General features: G+C 40.6%; 1 long non-coding RNA gene across 1 annotated transcript; it reads right to left on the bottom strand.

Annotated features, from left to right (window-relative positions):
• Window positions 1-13,532: 13,532 nt before the first annotated feature.
• LOC139036328 (uncharacterized) lies at window positions 13,533-15,224 on the bottom strand. Its single transcript, XR_011489059.1, has 3 exons — window positions 15,090-15,224; window positions 14,313-14,350; window positions 13,533-13,618 (listed from the first exon to the last, which is right to left on the bottom strand). It is a non-coding gene; the product is annotated as an uncharacterized lncRNA (long non-coding RNA).
• Window positions 15,225-16,172: the final 948 nt, after the last annotated feature.

Genomic DNA, 16,172 nt, shown 5'->3' with positions numbered 1-16,172 from the left:
CCTTGCTGTTCATTATGTGTCTTCAGTACTTCCCTTCTCTCTCTGCTTTCTCCCTGAATATCAGGGCTTCGCTAAGCTTCTGATCTTGGCTCCTAGCATGCTTTCCTCTCTCTGGGCAATTTATCCATCCTCACAGATTTAGCTACTTGCTCAGTGAAGAATATGCAAGCTCCAGGCTCATCCCAGATCTCTCTCTCAAAGAGCAAACTCTTACTTCTAATGAACTATAGGACACCACCACCAAACTTCAAGATAATTGCACAAGTGGTAGAGGAAGGACTGGAAATCAGCTAGACTGCTGAAATCAGGTAGCATCTACCCCTGTCCCTCTATATGCCATCCAAAAATATGTGACAAATTCTGATTATGATGACTAACCCATATGCTAAGCACATGGTGGAAACCCAACCTTGGCCTAGCTTGCTGTAGCAAAGAAACAGAACCTTTCACAAAATCCTTTCAAAGTAATTTATAATCACTGTCAAAACATGACACTGTTTTTAGGGAAAAATTGTTTCTGGGGATAAATTATGTAGCTAAACTCAGCAGGGCACACTTGTAAAATAAGTTTTCAGAAGAGAAAAAAACAATCAGACATCTTTGCAGTAAAAGTCCTCTGCCTCTGAGTCTCAGTTCTCACTGGTAACAGTGGAAGCCTTGCCCACAGGCTGCACTGTCTGTCGGACACTGCTGCACTGTTCATTGCTGCATTTCTGTGTGCAGCTTTTGATAAATGCATTTCGTTTCCAAAATTAACACTTGGAAAGAAAAAGTAAATTCCCCACAGGCTTAATCACTGATAAGTAGAATAACAGAGGCAAAAACAAAACAAAACAAAACAAAAAAAACCCACTCCATAAGAGCATCAATACTGAATGTGAGGATGAGAGCTGAGATGACCTAACTTTATTTCTTAGAACCTCAAGTTCACAGACAAACTGAGGCTAGATAGAAGGTATTCCTGTAGGTCTCTCTCTTTTTAAAATACCTTAAGACAGAGCAATCAGCTTGTGAAAAGAAAAACTGCCTACATAAACAAAAGACATTTTCTGAGATGACTTTGATCCCATAATTGAATTACTGGCTTAAAAGCTTTTGTGTCTTCAAAGTTGCTCTCTACGGTCCTTCTTGGACTTCTCAGGTGGCTCAGTGGTTAAGAATCTGCCTGCCATGCAGCAGATGCAGGAGACACGAGTTTGATCTCAGGGTTAGGAATATCCCCTGGACAAGGAAATGGCAACCCACTCCAGTATTCTTGCCTGAGATATCCTATGGATGGAGGAGCCTGGCGGGCGACAATCCATGGGATCACAGGAGAGTTGGACACAACTTAGCAACTAATCAACACTGTCCTTGTTAAAATATTATTTTCACCTTATTTTTAGCCAAATTTTCCTTTGTAAGTAACCACACGTGGCCTTATCCAAATAAAATGGTGCAGCAGATATTTGTCCCCTGTGGGAAAACAATACATCATGCTCATGCTCAGTTGTGTCCGACTCTTTGCAGCCCCATGGACTATAGCCTGCCAGGCTCTTCTGTCGGTGGAATTTTCTATGCAAGAATGCTGAAGTGGATTGCTATTCCCTTCTCCAGGGCATCTTCCCAACCCAGGGATCGATTCCATGTCTCTTGCATCTCCTTCATTGGCAGAATTGATGCTTTTAAACTGTGGTGTTGGAGAAGACTTTTGAGAGTCCCTTAGACTGCAAGGAGATCCAACCAGTCCATCCTAAAGGAGATTAGTCCTGGGTGTTCATTGGAAGGACTGATGCTGAAGCTGAAACTCTAATACTTTGGCCACCTGATGTGAAGAGCTGATTCATTTAAAAAGACTCTGATGCTGGAAAAGATTGAGGGCAGGAGGAGAAGGGGATGACAGAGAATGAGAAGGTTGGATGTCATCACTGACTCAATGGGCCTGACTTTGGGTAAACTCTGGGAGTTGGTGACGGACAGGGAGGCCTGGCATGCTGCAGTTCATGGGGTCGCAAAGAGCTGAACACTACTGAGCATCTGAACTGAACTAAGCCACCTGGGAAGCCCAATACAATGCATAATTTAGTTAATCTAGGCTATCTTTCCATGAGAGGTGATTATTTTTATATTATGAAATGTGCTCATAGTAAAGGGAATCCACGACTAGACACCTTGGAGGCAGAGGGAGAACCACTTACCCAGCATGTCGCTGCTTCAGACCAATGTTGACGTGACTGTGTAGACATGCCCGCCCCAGGGGTTACTCATGTTAACTCAGGATCCCAATCAGAACTTCACCTTTCTCTCACAAACAGCCTTTACTGAGGATAATAGGATACACAGCCAGGTTGAAAGGCCCACCCTCAGCCCCTGTGAAAAATCCTTGAGAAATGGGCACTCTGCTCTTCCCTGTGAGAACTCTGACAGGACTGTTACGTTACCTGGATGAAATCAAGAAATATCAGGGGCAGCAAGTCATCCATATGCCCAATGTCTTTGGAGAAACGATTCAAAATTCTTCCTGCAAGAACAGGATACGAGAAATTACTCATTTCCTCAGGAGCTTTAAGAGAAATAATTCATGAACATATCAAAACAATAATTTTGAAGAATATGTATTTAGGGACTTCCCTGGTGGTATAGTGTCCCCAGTGCAGGGGACATGTGTTCAATCCCTGGTCCAGGAAGATTCCACATGCCACAGAGCAACTAAGCCTGTGCACCACAACTACTGAAGCTCATGTGTCTAGAGCCTGAGCTCTGCATCAGAAAAAGCAACCACAATGTGAACCCCAGGCACTGCAATGAGGAGTAACCCTTGCTCGCTGTAACTAGAGAAAGCCCATGTGCAGCAACAAAGACCTAATGCAACTAAAAATAAATAAATAAATCTTTTAAAAAAATAAAGTACATGTATTAAATATTTAATATATTGGGCTTCCCCAGGGACTCCGTGTTAAAGAATCCATCTGCCAATGCAGGAGATATAAGAGACAGGGGTTTAATCCCTGTTTCAGGAAGATCCCCTGGAGGAGGAAATGGCAACCTACTCGAGTATTCTTGCCTGGGAAATCCCATAGACAGAGGAATATAAAAGAGTCAGACACAACTTAGAAGTAAAACAACAACAAATTTAATATATTACAAATTCATATGAAATAAGCCAATGTCAGTGGTAAAAAGAAAGACAAAATAGGATGATACCTAAAGAGAAACAAAAATACCACCAAATGGCAGTGGGTGGGGAATTGAAACTTAGCCCTGATTTTTAAAAGAATGGGGGAACCTTGTGGCAGTATCAGGAAGAATTGGTGGATTTGAGAAAGTTCCCTCCCTTTAGATCCATCCCATCTAAGGCTCACTCCAAGTGCTAAATCTGTAAATAAACAGTTGCAAAATACCTAAGTTAATCCTAATTGTCACACCAATTTTGCTTTAATTATCAAGATTAATTTTGCCAAGTGATGTTTTCTATAATAAACATAATTATATCCTCTCTGTAAATTTTTTTTCCCTCCAATGGCTCACAGCACCTCACATTTTGGAAAACTTTGGATTGTGGCTATTTCCAAGTTGTGAGTTTATTACTGGCTTAATAAGTCGCTGTTTTCAGAGGTGTACCAGGTGTGACAAGCACAGACTTACGAATAAGCATCTAAGAAGACCACAGGGATGTAGGCAGGAAAACAGAAATATTACTAAATGACTAAGAATCACTTATCATTGATTTTATTTGCCTTTTATTTATAGGCCTATATTGTGCCTATATCCACAATAATAGTATATCCTTAAAGCTGCAGGATAGAATATGGGAATTTCTGGTAAATATCTGGGGTAAACTAAAAATGTCACATCACTAAACAAAGGATGCTGCAGCCATCAGGACTCTGCAGCCACCCCTGCAAGGGTGGTGCACCCTGAGGAGACTCAGGATGAGAAAGAACAGGACACTGGCCCCAGACAGGGGAGGTGCACATCAAAGGAACTGTAACAGGGAGGAGCCAATTTTGACTCCATGCTGGATCTGTTTCTTTGACCACTGCTAGTCATTGCTTTGGTCAGGGAACCCTGCCCCTCTGCCTGAATGTTAAACTAAAGTGGCTTTTTTCAGCTCACAGGGAGACAATCTGACCCTCACCACCTGTGAATGGCTGCAGAAAAGAAAAAATGAACAAATACCCTCTTATTGTGCAAGATAAATGGCCTTTTGACTTTACTTCCTCACCTCCTCTCCTCTCTGTTCTATAAAAGAACCAGGCATCCAGATCCCAATAAGATGGCTATTTTGATACATCAGTCTGCCAGGTTTCCAAATAAAGACATTATTCTTTGCCTCAACACATCGTCTATAAGACTTATTGGTGTTGTGAGGCAAGCAGAGCGAGCCTGAACTTGGTAACAAGTAATACCACTCTATGTGGTTCTCTCTTCATGCCATCACATACCAGAAACAAAGACACCATAAACAATCTATCACAAATTCTACTTTTGAAAATAAACACAGGAAAGAGTTCAATTTAATATACTACTAAAAGAGTAAATAACTGATGCCCCTAAACCTTTGGGCCTATCTTTGCAGTCCTTATTTGGGCTTCTATTTTCTTGAAGGGATGAAGTTCTGATAATAGACACAGGAGGGGGAGACAAGATACACACTGGTATGCCTGCTGCTCTAGGATTAGTGACCTTAAAGATTTAAACTTGGTTCCAAATCCTTGAATAATAAATCAGCATCTGGAGAAGTCATCAAGAGCCTGGTTAACAGTGGTCACAAGCTGTGATAACAGAAATTCAGTCCCACTTGATGCTCCCAAATTTACAACTGTAGTTTCCACATTAACAGGAAAAGTAGAGCAACTTCACAGCCATAATAGCAAAGACTCTTCCAATCACTTCCTCACTCCATTCGTAATAAAATGAGATTGTGTGGGCCTCTGCAGTTTACCATCCTGTGCTCCTCACAGTGCCTGGACTAAAGAACATGTGTTGAATAAATCTGCACAAGATGCTGCACTAAACAGTCTTATTTAATCCTCACAACAGTCTTGTGAAACAGGAAGGGCAGTGGTTAATTCAATTTCACAGGCGAGAAGTTACCAGACACCAGGTTGACATCCTCACTGAGGTTCATTAGACATTGACCCTGTGCTAAGCGCTGTGAATATATTTACCTGCTTCATGCCCACAACATCAAGATATCAGTAAGTGTGTGAACAGTATCCTCATTTTATAGGTAAGAAAATTGAGACACAGAGAAATTAAATAACTAGCATATAAGTATTAACATAACTATAACTGGCTATTACTATTAGTAACTATCTCCAGGACTGAACCCAGGAAGTTGGCTCCAGAGTCCATACTTATAACCATGACAACATCCTGCCTGGAGATTTGCCTGCCCAGTAGTATCTACCTACTTTGGCCTTGATCACACAGCTAGTTGATGGCCAGGCCAAGGCTACTGCTGTCCTCTCTCCAGTCACATCCCTGCCTCAACAGGTCCTGTCAATCATGACCTGCAAAAACAAAGCCACCCTGGGCCTCAGCACAAGTCTAACCAACTGAACAGAGTGGGCATGTGTGCTGATGAACTAACTCTTCATAGGAACCCAGGTCAGGAGGCTACCTTCCAAAGCAAGACAGGTTGAAGACCTCAGGGAGGAGGAAGCAACCACTGGGAAACCTTCAGGGACACTCTTAATAATGAAGATCCACCTGCTAGGTACCACAAGACATCTTTAATGTAATCAAAAGTCCATTGTAAAACTGCTGCTGCTGCTAAGTCACTTCAGTCGTGTCCGACTCTGTGCAACAACATAGACGGCAGCCCACCAGGCTCCCTTGTCCCTGGGATTCTCCAGGTAAGAACACTGGAGTGGGTTGCCATTTCCTTCTCCAATGCATGAAAGTGAAAAGTGAAAGTGAAGTCGATTAGTCGTGTCTGACTCTTAGCGACCCCATGGACTGCAGCCTACCAGGCTCCTCTGTCCATGGGATTTTCCAGGCAAGAGTACTGGAGCGGGGTGCCACTGCCTTCTCCGATTGTAAAACTAGAGAGTTGATTTTATTGAAGAGGATGTTTACATTTCACTGATCTTGTATTTTAATTAATCTTACATTACCATTTAGGTAAAACTCAAAATATGAGCACATGTCAGAGCTCTGTGGTCCCAGAAATGGATGGGCAATGAAAGAAAGAAACACACAGCCTGTCTTCTGTAGAGATGTTCCTGGAAGATGGTCCTTCCTAGTTAGCTTAACACCATGTAACACAGCCAACGTTTTAACAACTAGTCAAAAACATTTCAACACATTTTCATCATCTGTTGGGTGTTTCATATGCCACATAACAAATGGACTCCTAAATCATCCTGCAAAGTAAACATTCATGTATTTTTACAGACATGCATAAATTGGAATAAAAGCTTATATGCTCCTATATTCAGATTTTCTCTGGTAGGAAAAATTATCAGTGAAGCTTTTTGTAGAAAATGAATAAACATACACAGTGATTTTCTTCCAAGCATCTCTTCCACTTTCAAATATGAAAATGCAAATAGGCACTTAATGTGTTAACAAGACATATTCATTAAGAAATTTGGTGTCTGACTTACCTATTGGATTTCTATGAAAGAACAATACTGGAGCTCTTAAAATGGTCTCCAACATTTTGTTGTGCAAAGTTTGTGAAGAATTAACAAGGATGTAGAATATCAACAGAGACCTTGTGATGCCAAAAAGGACAGTAGACACAGTTAACCCTGAAATAAAGAAACATCACTCAGCACAAGATCTCTGTCTTATCCTCAACCATGCTAAAGCATGGCAGGCAGTTTAAAAAGGTACTGTGCATTTTATTCTATAAATAAAACTTGTATAGAGATTTACATATATACAGAATAAAAAACATATAAATATATATATATATATATAAGTAGGTTATCTAATAGTTTAATGCTTTCAAAAATACATTTATAAAGAAAAATATAAAAATCACTGTTTTCCTCCCACTAAATAGAAACAACAAGGGGGGAAAAATCATGTGTAAACTACAGCTTCATTCTAGGCTTGCCTAATTCAATTACAAGTTCTAATAAAACTTATAAGAAAGATAATTATACAAGTAGCTGATCTTCCTTTCTCCACATTTCAAATCTCATTATTTACAACATGTCCCATAATCTAAAAGTAAGGTATGCTTTGGTGAAAGTGAAAGTGTTAGTTGCTCAGTCAAGTCATACTCTTTGCGACCCCATGGACTGTAGCCCCCAGGCTCCTCTAACCATGGAATTCTCCAGGCAAGAATACTGGAGTGGGTTGCCATTCCCTTCTCCAATGCTTTGCTACCAGCACATGAATTAACAGGGAAAAGGAGAAATGATCTACCATTTCCTTGTAATTTACAAGGAAATTTACTTCCATGTAAAGTAGCTTTTTAAGAACCTATTGTATAACACAGGGAACTCTACTTAATGTTCTGTGGTGACCTAATTGGGAAGGAAATCCAAAGAGAGGATATATGTTCAACTGGTTCACTTGGCTGTACAACAGAAATTAACACAACATTGGAAAGCAACTATAATAAAAATTTAAAATATTAAAAATAAAGTAGCTACTTCTATGCCCAAGTAGCTATAAAGAGCATGAAAAGACCATGTTAAGTTGCAAGTGGACAATCTCTTTCATAACTGAACTGCAAGAAACCAGAAATTATCTTTGGACATGAGATAATCTAAACAAGATACCTAAACTGCTGCCGCTGCTGCTAAGTCACTTCAGTCATGTCCAACTCTGTGTGACCCCATAGATGTCAGCTCACCAGGCTCCTGGTCTCTGAGATTCTCCAGGCAAGAACACTGGAGTGGGTTGCCATTTCGTTCTCCAATCTAATCTCTCACTATTTTATAGAATCCCAAAGCATTTGTAAATGAATATAATCATTTTAATTTATGTTCTATCAATGACATAAATGAGCACTACTATGCATATAAAAATTAAAATAGCCCTCCAAACATCTCTTCAACTCACAATGCTATATAGAGTGGGTATAACTTTGGCAACATATATTCCATCAAGTACTTTTTTCCATTCAGCTGCCACATCAGTGTTATTTAAATTCTGAAAGCTGGTTAAATTCTTGAATTCCATCAACAGGCATTTGCCTTAGCCCACAATCCTATATGAATGTGTAACAGAATCCCTTCCATCTTCTTTAAGCCCTCATTGTCCATCAATTCAGAAGGTAAACAGCTGGTAGATTCAAGTTTCTTATCAAGTGATCAATAAAATAAATACAAAATTTCAATGAGTGGATTTTTATATAACTTACTCTTTGCAGAAAGCTTTTCCAAGCATTTCCTGTGAGGATATTTAAATTTTTACTTATTTAAATTATTGGGGTATAGTTGCTTTACAATGTTGTGTTAGTTTCTGCTGTTCAACAAAGTAAATCAGCTATATGCATACATATATCCCTTCCCTCTTGGACCTCCCTTCCCCCCATCCCTCCCCTCTAGGTCATCACAGAGCACTGAGCTGAGCACCCTGTGCTATACAGCAGCTTCCCACTAGCTGTCTGTTTCACACATGGTAGTGTGTATGTGTCAGTCCTAATCTTTCAATTCATCTCCCTCACCTCCCCACTGTCAGGGAATGTTTAACAGGAGGATTCCTACATGCTGTTTCTCATAAATCCTCTGTTCCTTATCAGCTTCTGGCAACAGAAACTGAGTGGAATGGCACACCACTCCCAGGACTGAGGTCATAGGATGAGACATGCGTGGATCTCCTTCAGTAAATTCTCCTTATGACAAAACTGCTCAGTCTCGATCCCCTTTCTTGAGATATAGATTGTCTCCCAACCTTATGACCATTGTTAATCCCTTGTTCCCTTGGTAATGGTTGCTGTACATTTGGTTTTCTGATCTTTATCATTGTCGATCATTATCATTCCTGTACAACAGTCTATATATACTCACAGAAAGACCTTAAAGCACCTTTGCTCCATCAGAGCTTGGGTTCCCGTGTCTTCTCTCTCTCTCTCTCTCTCTCTCTCTCTCTCTCTCTCTCTCTCTCTCTCTCTCTCTCTCTCTCTCTCTCTTTCACTTTCTTATTGTTGACTCTGGACCACCAGGTTTCAGTCCATTAAACAACCGCAACACCCCATTCCCACTCTGTATCCAAACATCTATTCTCTACATCTACAACTGTATTCATCCCCTATGAATTGGTTCATCTGTACAATCTTTTTTATTTCATGTTGTTGTTGTTCAGTCACCAAGTTGTGTCCAACACTTCGCAACCCCATTGACTGCAGCATGCCAGGCTTCCCTGTCCCTCACCATCTCCCAGAGTTTGCCCAAGTTCATGAATTGGTGATGCCATCCAACCAGCTCATCCTCTGTCACCCTCTTGTCTTTCTGCCTTCAACCTTTCCCAGCATCAGGTTCTTTTCCAGTGAGTCAGTTGCTTGCATCAGGAGGCCAAAGTATTGGAGCTTCAGCTTCAGCATCAGTACTTCCAGTGAGTATTCAGGGTTGATTTCCTCTTAGACAGACTGATTTGATCTCCCTGCTGTCCAAGAGACTCTCAATCTCAAGTCTTCTCTAGCACCACAGTTCTAAAGCATCAATTCTTCAGTGCTCAGCCTTCTTTATAGTCCAGCTCTCACATCCGTGCATGACTACTGGAAAGAACACAGCCTTGAGTATACAGACCTTTGTCGGCAAAGTGATGTCAATGCTTTTTAACACACTGTCTGGGTTTGTCATAGCTTTCCTGCCAAGAAGCAATTGTCTTCTAATTCCATGGCTGCAGTCACCATCCACAGTGATTTTAGAGCCCAAGAAGAGGAAATCTGTCACTGCTCCCACATTTTACCCTTCTGTTTGCCATGAAGTGATGGGACTGGATCCCATAATCTTCGTTTTGTTTTTTTAATATTCACTTTTAGAGGCTCTTCAGTTCCTTTTGCTTTCTGCCAATAGAGTGGTATCACCCACATATCTGAGGTTGATATTCTCCAGCAATCTTGATTCCAGTGCAACCCATCCAGCCTAGCATTTCACATGATGTGCTCTGTGTATAATTTAAATAAATGGGGTGACAATAAACAGCCTTGTTGTACTCCTTTCTCAATCCTGAACCAATCAGTTGTTCCATACAGGGTTCTAACTGTTGCTTCTTGACCTGCATACAGGTTTCTCAGGAGACAGGTAAGAAGGTCTGGTATTCCCGTCTCTTTAAGAGTTTTCCATAGTTTGTTATGACAAACACAGTCAAAGGCTTTAGCTTAGTTAGTGAAACAGAGGTAGATGCTTTTCTGGCATTCCCTTGCTTTCTCTATGATCCAGCCAGTGTTGGCAATTTGATCTCTGGATCCTCTGCCTTTTCTAAATGCAGCTTGAACATCTTAAAGTTCTCAATTCACATGATGCTTAAACATAGCTTGAAGGATTTTGAGCATAACATTAGTAGCATGGGAAATGAGTGCAACTGTCTGGTGGACTGAACATTCTTTAGTACTGCCTTTCTTGGGAATTGGGATGAGCATTGACTTTTTCCAGTCCTGTGACCACTGCTGGATTTTCCAAATTTGCTGACATATTGAATGTAGCAATTTAAATCTTTTAGGATTTTAAATAGCTCTGCTAGAATTCCATCACCTCTAGTAGCTTTATAGGCAGCCATGCTTCCTAAGGCTCACTTGACTTCACACTCCAGAATGTCTGGCTCTGAGTGAGAGACTACATCATGGTGGTTATCCAGGTCATTAAGATTTTTATTGTATAGTTCTTCTGTGTATTCTTCCATCTCTTCTTGATCTCTTCTGCTTCAGTTAGGTCTTTACCATTTCTGTTCTTTATTGTGCCCATCTTTGGATGAAATGTTCCTTTGATATTTCCAAGTTTCTTGAAGAGATCTCTAGCCTTACCTTTTTTGTTGTTTTTCCTCTATTTCTTTGTAGAAAGAAAGGCTACAAATAAGGGCTTCCAATCTCTCCTTGCTATTCTCTGGAACTCTGCATTTAGTTCTAGGAGGGCTTCTAGGTCTTCATAGAACTGATCACCTTCAGCTTCTTCGGCATCAGTGGTTGGAGCATAGACTTGGATTACTGAGATGTTGAATGGTTTGTCTTGGAAATGAACCAAGATCATTCTGTCATTTTTAAGGTTGCACCCAAGAACTGCATTTTGGACTCTTGTTGATTATGAGGGCTATTCCATTTCTTCTAAGGAATTTTTGCCCATAGTAGTAGATATAATGGTCATCTGAATTAAATTCACCCATTCCCATCCATATTAGTTCACTGATTTTTAGATGTCTATGTTTACTCTTACCATCTCCTGCTTGATCACATCCAATTTACCTCTATTCGTGGACCTAACATTCCAGTTTCCTATGTGATACTGTTCTTTACAGCATCAGATTTTACTTTCCCCAACAGACACATCCACAACTGAGCGTCATTTCCACTTTGACCCAGCCACTTCATTCTGTCTGGAGCTATTAGTAGTTGTCTTCTGCTCTTCCCTAGTAGCTTATTGGACACCTTCTGACCTGGGGGCTAATCTTTTGGTGTTATATCTTTTTGCCTTTTTATGCAGTTCATGGGTTTCTCATGGCTAGTACACTGGAGTGGTTTGCCATTCTCTCCTCCAGTGGATTACATTTTGTCAGAACTCTCCACTATGACCTGTCTGTCTTAGGTGGCCCTACATGGCATAGCTCATAGCTTCATTGAGTTATGCAAGCCCCTTCACCATGATAAGGCAGTGATCCATGAAGAGGCTAGATTCCATATATATGCATTAATACAAGTATTTTTTTCTGTTTTTCTCTTTCTGACTTACTTTACTTTGTATGACAGACTCTAGGTCCATCCACCTCTTGACAAATGACCCAATTTCATTCCTTTCTATGGATAAGTAATACTCCAGTGTATATGTGTTAGTCACTCAGTCATGTCCAACTCTTTGCAACCCCGTGGACTGTAGCCCACCAGGCTCATCTGTCCATGGACTTCTCTGAGCATGAATACTGGAGTGGGTTGCCACTCCCTTATCCGGGGGTTCTTCCTGACCCAGGGATGAAACTCAGTTCCTCAGCATTGCAGGCAAATTCTTTATCATTTGAGCTACCCGGGGAGCCCCCTTCCCCAATCCAGTGTATATATGTATCACAAATGAGATGAAAAGACAGTCCTGAGAATGGGAGAAAGTAATTACAAAATAAGTAACTGACCAAGGATTAATCTCCACAATAATACAAACAGCTCATGCAGCTTAATATAAAAAAAAACCCAAATAACCCACTCAAAAAATGGGCAGAAGACCTATATAGACCTATGTCTTCTTTCTCCAAAGAAGACATACAGATGGTCAAGAGGCATATGAAAAGATGCTCAATATTGTTATTTGAGAAATGCAGATCAAAACTATAATAAAGTATTACCTCACACCAGTCAGAATGGCCATCATAAAAAAATATACAAACAATAAATGCTAGAGAAGGTATGGAAAAAGAGAACCTTCTTGCACTGTTAGTAGGAATTGCTACAGTCACTGTGGAGAACAGTATGGAGATTACTTAAAAATTTGAAAATAGAACTACCATACCACCCAGCAATCCCACTACTGGGCATTGTGAGTAGACCACAATGGTGAGACCACAATTATGGCGAGAAAATCGTAATTCAAAAAGACACATGCACCCCAGTGTTCATAGCAACACTATTTACAAAAGCTAGGACATGGAAGCAACCTAAATGTCCATCAACAGATGAATGGATAAAGAAAGCATTTAAAATTTTTGTTAAAGACATCCTTTAAATAGTATGTAATGCTATGCTATATATATTCTAAATACTCTTGTGAATAGAGAGAGTCATGTTAATAGTTAATATTAGTCTGGCAAGCCAAATTTTGAATTAATCACACAGTTGGGGAGGAGGTAACACTGTGATCTCAGGGTAAGAAAGAGAAGGAATCCTAATTCCAGACACTGGATTTCCCCTGCTTAGCTTCTCAAGTTATGAGTGAAGCCCAGGAGATGAGCAGTGTGGAAAGGGGAGCTTTGCATACCTGGGAGGGAATAATGCTTTTGTCTGGGGCCCATGCTGCCAGAGGATTTCATCCAAGATCAATAAAAGCCAGGGTTTATTCAGACAGAATTGGAACAACCTGAACCACAGGGTGGGGATTCATTTCTAATCCCCTTGTCCATTAATATAATGATATAAGATTTAGCTAAAGCACCTATTAGAATACACAGTAGCTACATATTTCCAGTGGCTGATTTTCTCAATATGCAATCCTGGTTTAACTACCAAAATCCAGTATGGAAGCAAGTTAAGAGTCTTCATTCAACCTCTTTTCTTCTAGTAGATCTTTAAAATAATTATTCTAATTAATTCACAGAGTAAATGCGATTCAGACACTTAGTCTATTAAGACATTACTGAATTACTCTGGAAGCCCTCTTGCTCATGCAGACTCATTGTAAGCACCTTAAACTCTGGTATTCTAGAGCAGATGACTCAACTTTACCTGAATAAACTCCTAAGAACCAGTTCAGAAAATACTACCTCTTCATCTTCTTTTAAATATCCCCCAAAATACAGCTCACTTTGTACATTCGCCCTATGGAACAGAAAATTAAAAATATTACACTATAGATATGCATAGAATTTACACAGATATCACAAAAAAATTACCTCAATTCAAGAAATGTATATTATGCTGGAAAGTGTTTCCCAGCTTGAAAGGCCCTGTGTGTATCTCCCTTTTAAAAATCTGAATCACGACTTTCAGTTTTCAAAATTATCTGTGAAGACAGAGTTAGAAAATGAACTTATGGTTGCCAAGGGGAAGGATAGTTAGAGAGTTTGGATGTTCATGCACAAACTGCTATATTTAAAACAGGTAACCCACAAGAACTTATTGTATAACACATGGAACTCGGCTGAATGTTATGTGGCAGATGGAAGGGAAGTCTGGGGAAGAATGGATACGTGCATATGTATGGCGGTGTCCCTTCACTATTCAAAAGAAACTATCACACCATTGTTTATAGTCCATTTCCAAATACAATATTAAAAGTTCAAAAAATGAAAAAAAAATCCTCTGTGAAGAAGTTGCTAGAGGGAGGGACATGGTGGGGGAGAGACCACGAGGGGATCACACACCACCCGCAGGAACTTTCATCTTTCTTCAGGGAAACTACGTGAGGGTCAGAAGAGGAGGCTGAACTAGCCCCACCTCTCCCCCTGACTCTGTGGGAAGTGAGGTTCGTGTAGATATCACAGCACTGTGGGTCAGACCAGGAATCACTCACCAGTATGCAAGCCACCAGTCCTGCAGGATGTAGGAGACCTGGAGCGGAAACAACAGTCACTCAGACCCTGACGTCACTGAGCCCCACCCCCGCTCACCGGGATGGGGGAGGGGGAGGCTCCAGGACACGGAGGCGGTCCTTCTGGCTCAGGTCTGCGCCAAGGCCCTCACCCCGATGACCACAGGTTAGGGGAGGGCATCTTACATGTTAGTATCTTTAAAAGAGATCCCCTTTTCCCTAGAAGACTTTGCTCCCCAAATATAATGTACTTCAGTGCAAACCCAAGTGGACTCCAAAGTCAGTAATAACAGAACAAATGTTGGGATTTTTCAAAGCAAAAAGCTTGACAGGTACAGTGATGGTCAGTTCTGGGTGTCAGCTTGGCTGGGCCAGTCTCCAGTGATTCAACTAAATACTCGTCTAGATGTTGCTGTGAAGGTATTTTGTGGATGTGGCTCACATCCATCATCAGAATTTAAGTAGAGGAGATCACTCTCAACACTGTGGTTGCCTCATCCAGTCAGTCAAAGGCCCTTAGAGCAAAACCTGAGACTTCCTGGAGGAGGAAGAAATTCTGCCTCAAGACATCAGGGTCAGCTCCTGTCTGAGGTTTCAGTCTGCAGGCCTGCCTTTGTGATTTCACATTCACCAAGCTAGGCCCACAACTGCATGAGCCAAGTCTTTGAGATAAATCTCTTAATACAAATATTTTAAAATAATTATAAAATATAATATAAATAGCTGAGTGCACAAATCAAAATAAACACCCTTACATACCTGAGCTGCGATGTTTACTAGAATAAGGAAGATGATGACAGGCCAGTCAGCACCAGCTGTGAAGTAATTCTTATAGGTCTTAAAACCAACTTTTCCTTCCAAATGGTCCTCTAGAGGTAGTGTAACCTGTATATTCTCAGTCTAGAAGGGAAAAATGGCAGTGAGAGATGAAATTTTAAAAAATGAACCCCAAATTTCAAGAGTTCAACAATGTCCTCCTCTGCAAAGCTGTGGGAATCAGACACATCTCATACACTGGTAGGAGTGCAGAATGGTCCATCTCCTACGGAGAAGGGTGTGGGAATATCTGGCCAAACCACATATGTGTTTTACTCCTGGACCCAGCCATCCCACTCATAGGAATCTATGAGAAATAATTAAACGTCATTCACATGAGGTTATTCACTGTTGGGGAGCTTTGCTTAAAATAGAACATGACTCTCAACACACACACAACAAAATCAATTAATGTATAAATGCAGAAACTTCCTCTAAAATAACACACAAAATGATATGGAGCTAATGTATCCCTCTAGATGACTTGTGTCATTCAATGATAGAAACATAAAACATACTTGGGGCTCAAAACACTAGCCAAATACAGTAAACTGAGTTCACAGAGAGTTAGAGTAAATAGGAGTTTACATAGCACGTTGCAAGCATATGATCTGAATCTATTTGGTTCCTAAATTTCAGAGAATGATTCCTGAGTTTAGAAAGTGAACAGCTAATCTGAATACTTATCAGAATCATTCCAGGCTCCTGGGTTTGGATATCAAGGAATATCTGTGTATATTTTTAAGGGAGATCTAGTGCATTTCTGTCTGGAGGACTTAGAATGCATTATAGAGTCACAGGAGCCTAGTGTGTCCTCGGCTCTACCCTGGCCACTGGATTCAAGGTCGATAAGATGTGGTTCTTGGTCTTGAAGGGTAAGAAAGGAGGATGGGAACTAACACAGAAGTGTCTACCATGAGTCAGGTCCTTTGCACATATTACCTCTGGCCTATCATAAACCATCTGACACTGAAGCAAAATAATACCATCAGTCACATGAGTGCTAGAACATTCCAACATAGAGGA

The sequence above is a fragment of the Odocoileus virginianus genome, chromosome 8, assembly GCF_023699985.2.
Source record: "Odocoileus virginianus isolate 20LAN1187 ecotype Illinois chromosome 8, Ovbor_1.2, whole genome shotgun sequence".
Taxonomy (NCBI): domain Eukaryota; kingdom Metazoa; phylum Chordata; class Mammalia; order Artiodactyla; family Cervidae; genus Odocoileus; species Odocoileus virginianus.
The sequence above is the reverse complement of the archived record's forward strand: the minus strand, read 5'-3'. Positions and strand labels throughout refer to the sequence as shown.